Source organism: Nelumbo lutea, chromosome 8, assembly GCF_056320005.1.
Source record: "Nelumbo lutea isolate HS-2025 chromosome 8, American lotus-T2T, whole genome shotgun sequence".
NCBI lineage: Eukaryota > Viridiplantae > Streptophyta > Magnoliopsida > Proteales > Nelumbonaceae > Nelumbo > Nelumbo lutea.
The window spans coordinates 24,805,201-24,811,918 of record NC_142691.1 but is presented as its reverse complement, the minus strand read 5'-3'; the positions used below and the strand labels follow the sequence as shown (position 1 = coordinate 24,811,918).

The 6,718-nt window shown below is 34.4% G+C and overlaps 1 long non-coding RNA gene across 1 annotated transcript; it reads right to left on the bottom strand.

Moving 5' to 3' along the window:
• Positions 1 to 3,678: 3,678 nt before the first annotated feature.
• Positions 3,679 to 4,555, bottom strand: LOC148843442 (uncharacterized). Its single transcript, XR_016102957.1, has 2 exons — positions 4,318 to 4,555; positions 3,679 to 4,005 (listed from the first exon to the last, which is right to left on the bottom strand). It is a non-coding gene; the product is annotated as an uncharacterized LOC148843442 (long non-coding RNA).
• Positions 4,556 to 6,718: the final 2,163 nt, after the last annotated feature.

Sequence of the window (6,718 nt, the reverse complement as noted above, 5' to 3'; positions counted from 1 at the left end):
CGCTGCCGAGCGGCAGAACTTCCACACAAGTACCACCGTTAGCAGCATCCGAACCGGGCAACATTGAAGCAACTGCAACAACCATGCATCGATCGTTTATACAATAAGCAAATAAATATCAAACAGGAAATAAATAAATAAATAAAGTCTGAATGGGGAGGAGCCGGCCAGGGGGAATCAGACCATGTCTGTATACATTCTACCAGGATTCCCGTTGTCACTGATAAAGATTTCATGTATAGCAGAGGAGGAGTGTAGCTTGAAACCATTGCAAATGGCAAGTCGTTTTCGTTTTTTCGTGTTGATTCAGAGAGATGTATTCATGTATTATAGAAATGATCATAAATTAACGTATGGAAAAACCGAGACAAACATAAGAAAATGAGGATGGTTTAAGGAAACCCGAGAGGACTAGGAGGATGAAGAAGCCGCCGTAAAACTTTGCCATCTTTGTATCAACCTATTTGCACAGTGTGCTAGATCTATTGTTCAAGAAAAACTGTGTATATCTTATGGAATGATAAAGAGTTGTGGGGGTACTTCTAGAGTTCTTGGCCCTGCATATCTTATTAAGAGGCCTAATTGGGACTTACGTAAACATGACAAAGCTTCAAGAAATTTTAGCACTGATGACCTAATCATGTCTACTTACCCAATTATGAAATTAGTGGATCCACTTGTTCTCTGTCCTATTAAACTAAGTTATTTGCTAACATTAACCAAGTAAGCAAGTAAAGCTTTTCTTTACTCTTGGTTAGGATAAAGATTGCAAATACTGTAAATGCTATCCTTTTGGAGATAGTAAGCTCCATATTGCTAAACATGGTTTCTTTATTTACCATCTTAAAATAATTACTGCTGATCTTGCATTTGGAGCTGTGTTTTTAATGCATAATTTTGGCCTAATTTTTAGGAATTTTCATGTTGGAATTCTGGAAAAACAGCTATACAGGAATGGTGACCCATTTCTGCTATGTATGGTAAATGACAGTAGCAAGATTAAGGTTACTTTGAAGTTTGAAAACCTTGGAAAAAGGCCAAAACAAGGCACACCAATAGTACTGGAGCAACCATATATTGTCCTTTTTGGATTTTGGGCTATCTTTTGATCCTTTTTGGGATCTAACAGTGGCATTGCTTAGCTTTTTGCTGCAAATTGCAAGCCAACAAGAATATGAGCTAGCTTTTTGTTTTCTTATAATGGGAAAGTCTATGATGCGGAAAAGATATGGTATGGGAAGAATTTTACCAATCAAAACTCACCCATAAATTTTGATAAACAAGACCTGATTGACTACCATATTTATGATTACAGTTGACTGGTCAGAAGTTTTTCAGATATTATATCTTTTCCCTATCATAGTTGATCCCGAAATAACAATAATACTGATCAGTCTCAAGGCTATGGATTTGTTTGAGGTTGTAGCTTTATTCAGTCAGATGGTTTGTTATTCTTTAAGGATCCAACAAGCTATGGGCCCTGAACTGAATACGGGTCGAAATATTCATTCTTTCAGCTAGATGTGAGAAAGAAAAACCGAAATTAAAACCAAACTGAATCAAAGAAACAAACTAAAACCGAACAAAAAATCAAGATAACAGAACTGAACGGTTCGGTATTTTTAAAAAAGCTGAAGGTATTGATTTAGTTTCGATTAACTAATATAGAAAATCAGTAGTTAATCAGCAAACAGACTGGTATATATATAATATATATATATATATATATTTCTATATATTTTATGTATATTTATATATATTATATATATTTATATATATTTTATATTTCCTATATATATTATAAATTAATAAATATGCATTATATAAATATATCTATTTATAACATATAATATATTATTTATCATTAAAATAAATTGATAGTACCAGTTTGGTTTCAAAAATAGGCCCACAGTTATCGGTTTGGTTTCATTATTTAAATAGTTACTATTTATTTTTTATTTTCAAAAATTATAAAAAGTGAAAAATAAATTAACATTGTACAATATATTAAAAAAATAATTCTTAAAGAAGAAATGTAAATTGCTATATGGATATGATAGATCATCCACAAAATTATAGTATATTTGATCATTGTGATCTAATGATAAATTATAATTAATTATTAATTATTTTTTACTTTTAAAAATATACAAATAAAAAATTTATTAAATAAGAAATTTAATTGCTCTATGCATATGATAAATCATCCATAGAATTGTAATATTTTGAATTGTAGTGATAAATCCAAAGATCTAAAACATATTATGTCTTTATAAGCAGATAAAAAATTACCCTTTCAAACTTTTTGTTTATTTATATTCTCTCAAATCTCTTCACAGAATTTCCATAAATCTATTTATAACACAAAAAATTGTGATTTTGAATGTAAGGAATGTAGATAAACATAGATTTAAACATTCAACAACAAAAAAAAAAAAAAGAAATCACAAGATATTATGCAATGCATAAAAACTTACATTTTTTTTGCCATATTATTTCAAAATTTGAAAAACCTTCAAAAAACAATAAAGATTTATACTTGTTTATTGCATATTTTTGCATACCTAGAACTCTAGGCATGAGGTTTGGAGTTTTAAAGTCATTTAGGATGAAAGAAGGACTATTTCAGGGGAAAGAAGCTTTATTTTCCCTTTTATTTTTTTTTCATTTTGTTCGTATCTTTTTTGTAGAGTATCAGTCGATACAGTACCGATATTCATTGATACACTCCCGGTATGGCCCGATATAGTCCAATACGGGTCCGATATAGTGGAAAAAAATACAATACCACTAATTTTCCAACACATCTTATTCCAAGATTTTAAAGATATGATACGATATGCCCCATATCGTATGTATCGTATTGAAATTTGAAACCTTGGCTATTGATCCATATTAGGCATAGTGGGCTTGTTATAATTGAAGGTCTTCTAAAGGAGGCAGCCCTAGCTAGTGAGCCAAGTCTTACCCTTGACAACCTTGATAAATTCATTTTCCTGATAGGTTTTTGTTGGCTGCTAGGTGTATCATACTAACTTTTATCTGATTTCCTATCTAGATATAGATTATGCTCAAATGAAGAGGGTAACATTTGCCACCAACAAGAAAGACAAGGAGGAGGTCATGACAAAGAAGGCTGTAGCCGTAGCTAGTAAGAAGGGATCCTAGGTCTAGACAAGGAAGGTGTTCATTGTTGAGGCAGCCAAGTAAAAGGTGACGAGGTCGTGGCAGTCTAGAAGAAGAAGAAGATTGTGGCAAGCATGAGGCTTCCTGTTGCTACTACAAGTGAGAGGCTATAGAAGAAGAAGGTTATGAGACCAAAGGCTCATGGGACACAGGGCCAAGGCGAAGGTCTGCCAGTAGCTACTCTACAATATACTCCTGATCAGGTCACTCTCCCTCCTCCCTCCGACTCTATTGATGGTGTAGAGAGCTAACGACCCTTGGTAAACCTAGTGTTGGACAGTGGTATTGGGGTGAGAACGATTACCCCTTGCACTTTAAGTCTTGTCTTTGTGTTTTTGATTCCTGACACAACCTTATCAAAGTTGATTTTATTAGAGGTTTACCTCTGTGACCTGATTGAGGCCCAGGAGAAGGCATGGAGTAGGTTAGAGTAGAAGAAGGCAATGCCACTATTTTATTTAATATACAATTAATTATATGCTGCAATTCCTATTTATTTTTCTTTATTTTCGCCAAAAGAAATTAAAGAGCTCCACTTAGATTGATTGATGAAGAAGAAACAGTACAAGGAGCAGAGAGACTGCATTTATTACATAGAATCACTAACAAAAACGAAAGAGATTATTCAACCTAATTAGCAATAGACACAGACACAGGCACTGGTGGAAGATTCATCATTGTTAAAGCAAGTAGCTTGGCCACCAAAGTTTCTGGAGCACCAGGACTTGCATAATGGGAGATTACAAATACCCGGGGTAAAAACAACCTTTCTACAATTATCAGCGTCCAGAGCATCCGAACTAGGCAATACTGATGCAACTGCAACAACCATAGCAAATTAATGAATATCAAAAAAATAAATAAGTAAATATCAATACACATAAAATAAAAGAAAGAACAACAACATATTGGACTGTTAAAGGTTGCATCATTTGATGTTATCTGGTGCACTGTGATGTAACCATGGCTGCAACATAGTGTGGGAGAAGTGTATATAGCTTGCAACCTTTGCAAATAGCAAGTTGTTTCTTGATGTTGATACAGAAAGATGTATTCGTGTATTATAGAAATGACCATGAACGTATGGATAAACAGATACAAACAAGTGAAAATGAGGAAAGTACAACAAACCTGAGAGGACTAGGAGGACGCAGAAGAAGAAGCAGCCGAAAAACTTGGCCATTATTGTATCAACCTATTCGCAAGAGTGTGCTCTATTGTGCAAGAAAACTGTGTGGTATCTATCTTATGGAATGATAATGAGTTGTGATCAGGGTATTTGTAGATAGTTCTGGGTCTGTAGATGTATTCATAAATAGCATTCCAAGGTGGGTGAATTTCAAATGAAAAGAAAAGAAAAACAAAATCTGGATCGATTCATCTTATTCAAGGCCATAAATAAGCAAGGCAGGTAGTTAATGGGTCTTTGGATGGTGACCCATTTCTGCTACGCCTGGCAACTGACAGTAGCGAGACCAAGGTTACTTTTAAGTTTGATAACTCTTCAAAATTTTGGAAAATGGCCAAACCATGTTGAGGAACTATTGCCCTTTTTGTCCTTTTTGAAAATTGGGCTATCTTTTGATCCAGTTTGAAAATCCAAACAATGGCATTTCTCTGGCTTAGGTTATTACTGTAAATTGGTAGGATCATGCAACTGCGCATGCTGGCAAAAAGGGGTATTATGCTTAACTGCTCAAACAGCCCCTAACAGAAATAATTCAAGAATTAGCTTTTTAAGGATTGATGAAAACTAATTTTTAAATGAACTATTTCTAACTTTGTCGGAATCTGCCATACTGTCATCTCTAACATTCTCAAAATCAGTGCTCGCTTGGAAAGACTGAGCGATGAACAGGGAGTACCTTAGAATATGGTAATCAAGTTTATCTGGGCCGGTAACCTCCATTACTTGATTGACTATGGTTACCTTTTATAAGCTATAACTGCTTTTTTTCACACAGACGAGGTCTTTTGTAGAAAGGTTAGTTGTGCTGTGTTTGGTTGCAATGCAAATAAATTTGCATTGATACAAAATTATGATAGTACAAATGATTTGAGTGTAAATTCTGACTTATTTTTGTTTTAAATTTTAGTTTATTTTGTTTGATTGCAATATAAATGAATTAAATTAAGACATGAAGCAGAATAATATAAAATTCAGAACCAAATTAAATAAGAATTCGCATTTCTTACATGCACTTGAAATCCCATGCATTTGTATTAGTAATAGTATAAATAAAATTGCATGCAAGCAAACACAACCTTAAGAATTTAAGACTGACCAGTATGGAGGCTCTACATTTGTTCGAGGCTGTAGTTTTCTTGAATTATATTCCTTTTAGCAAGGCTCAGTTTGGAAAGATTCAATCTTTCAGCACTTGGGAAAATGGGTTGCCCATAACTCCATTTTTTCGTATGTGAAGAAGATGACTTTTGGCGAGTCTCTTAGAACTTATTTTCGAAGAACCCATGTAATGTATGATGTAGGTTCATTATAAAACAGTTGTTTGGTTTTGATGGCGTTTATAAAATAAACGTTTTGTATGATTTTGTCTTGAAAAATGAGACAAAATATGCTTTAAATATTTTGGCATTTTTTTGATAAACAACTATTACGATTTTCGAGAGAACTGTTTATCTTATAAGTGGCTCAACTAAATAACTTTTTTGATGGTTTTTATTAAACTTGTTTGCAATGCTGAGCTGGAACCATTTCTCTGAAAAGCTGCATTGATACCAAACACGCTCCAAGTTTTAACGGGCAATTTTGTTTTGGTTACCTGTATCATTTTTGAGTTTTGCTAAAACATAAGAATTATCTTTTAGAGGTGTTTCTCTACATCTTTCTTGATTGTGCGGTAAAGAGAGGGTTTAGTGAAGCATTTTTGTGTGTTTCTCACAGACAACGCCAATGGTCAGATAATCCTTGCCAACTGGGCGAAGTCGAGGTGGAAGGGAAAAGTTGCGCAATGAGATTTGAAACCAAGAAAAGGTCAGAGGCCCGAGTAGTGACCCCTAGGTAGGTACTTCATTGTTCAAGTCAGTAGAAAGTAGTGGGCGGTCGGGTTGAGCAATTAGAGAACGATGCTGGTTCGAGTAGAGTAATGGTATGAAGTCAAAAGTTGGATAATTTACCTTGAGTGGGAGGTACCTTTATATAGCTGAATATCCATGTCCTAGTTGAATGAGGCTTTTGGGGTTGTCAGGATGAGGTTAATTGCTGAGGTCTTCAGGATAATACCTAATCTCCAGCGGAGTTGTCCCCATTTGTGTGATGATCTCCTATCTTGGTCGCATCGTACCACCTATTTTGGGGAACAAGCACCGTAGCCATGAAAGTTAGACCTATCTCCACAATGATGCGACGTTGACATTCAACAACACCATTTTGTTGGTGCATATGAGGACACGAATGTCAATGGAAGATCACCATAGTCAGTAAGAGGCTTATATTCTGTGCCTTTATCTGTCTGAACAACTTTGATTTTGTAATCCAATAAATTTTCAACATGATTTTTGAATGATAGAA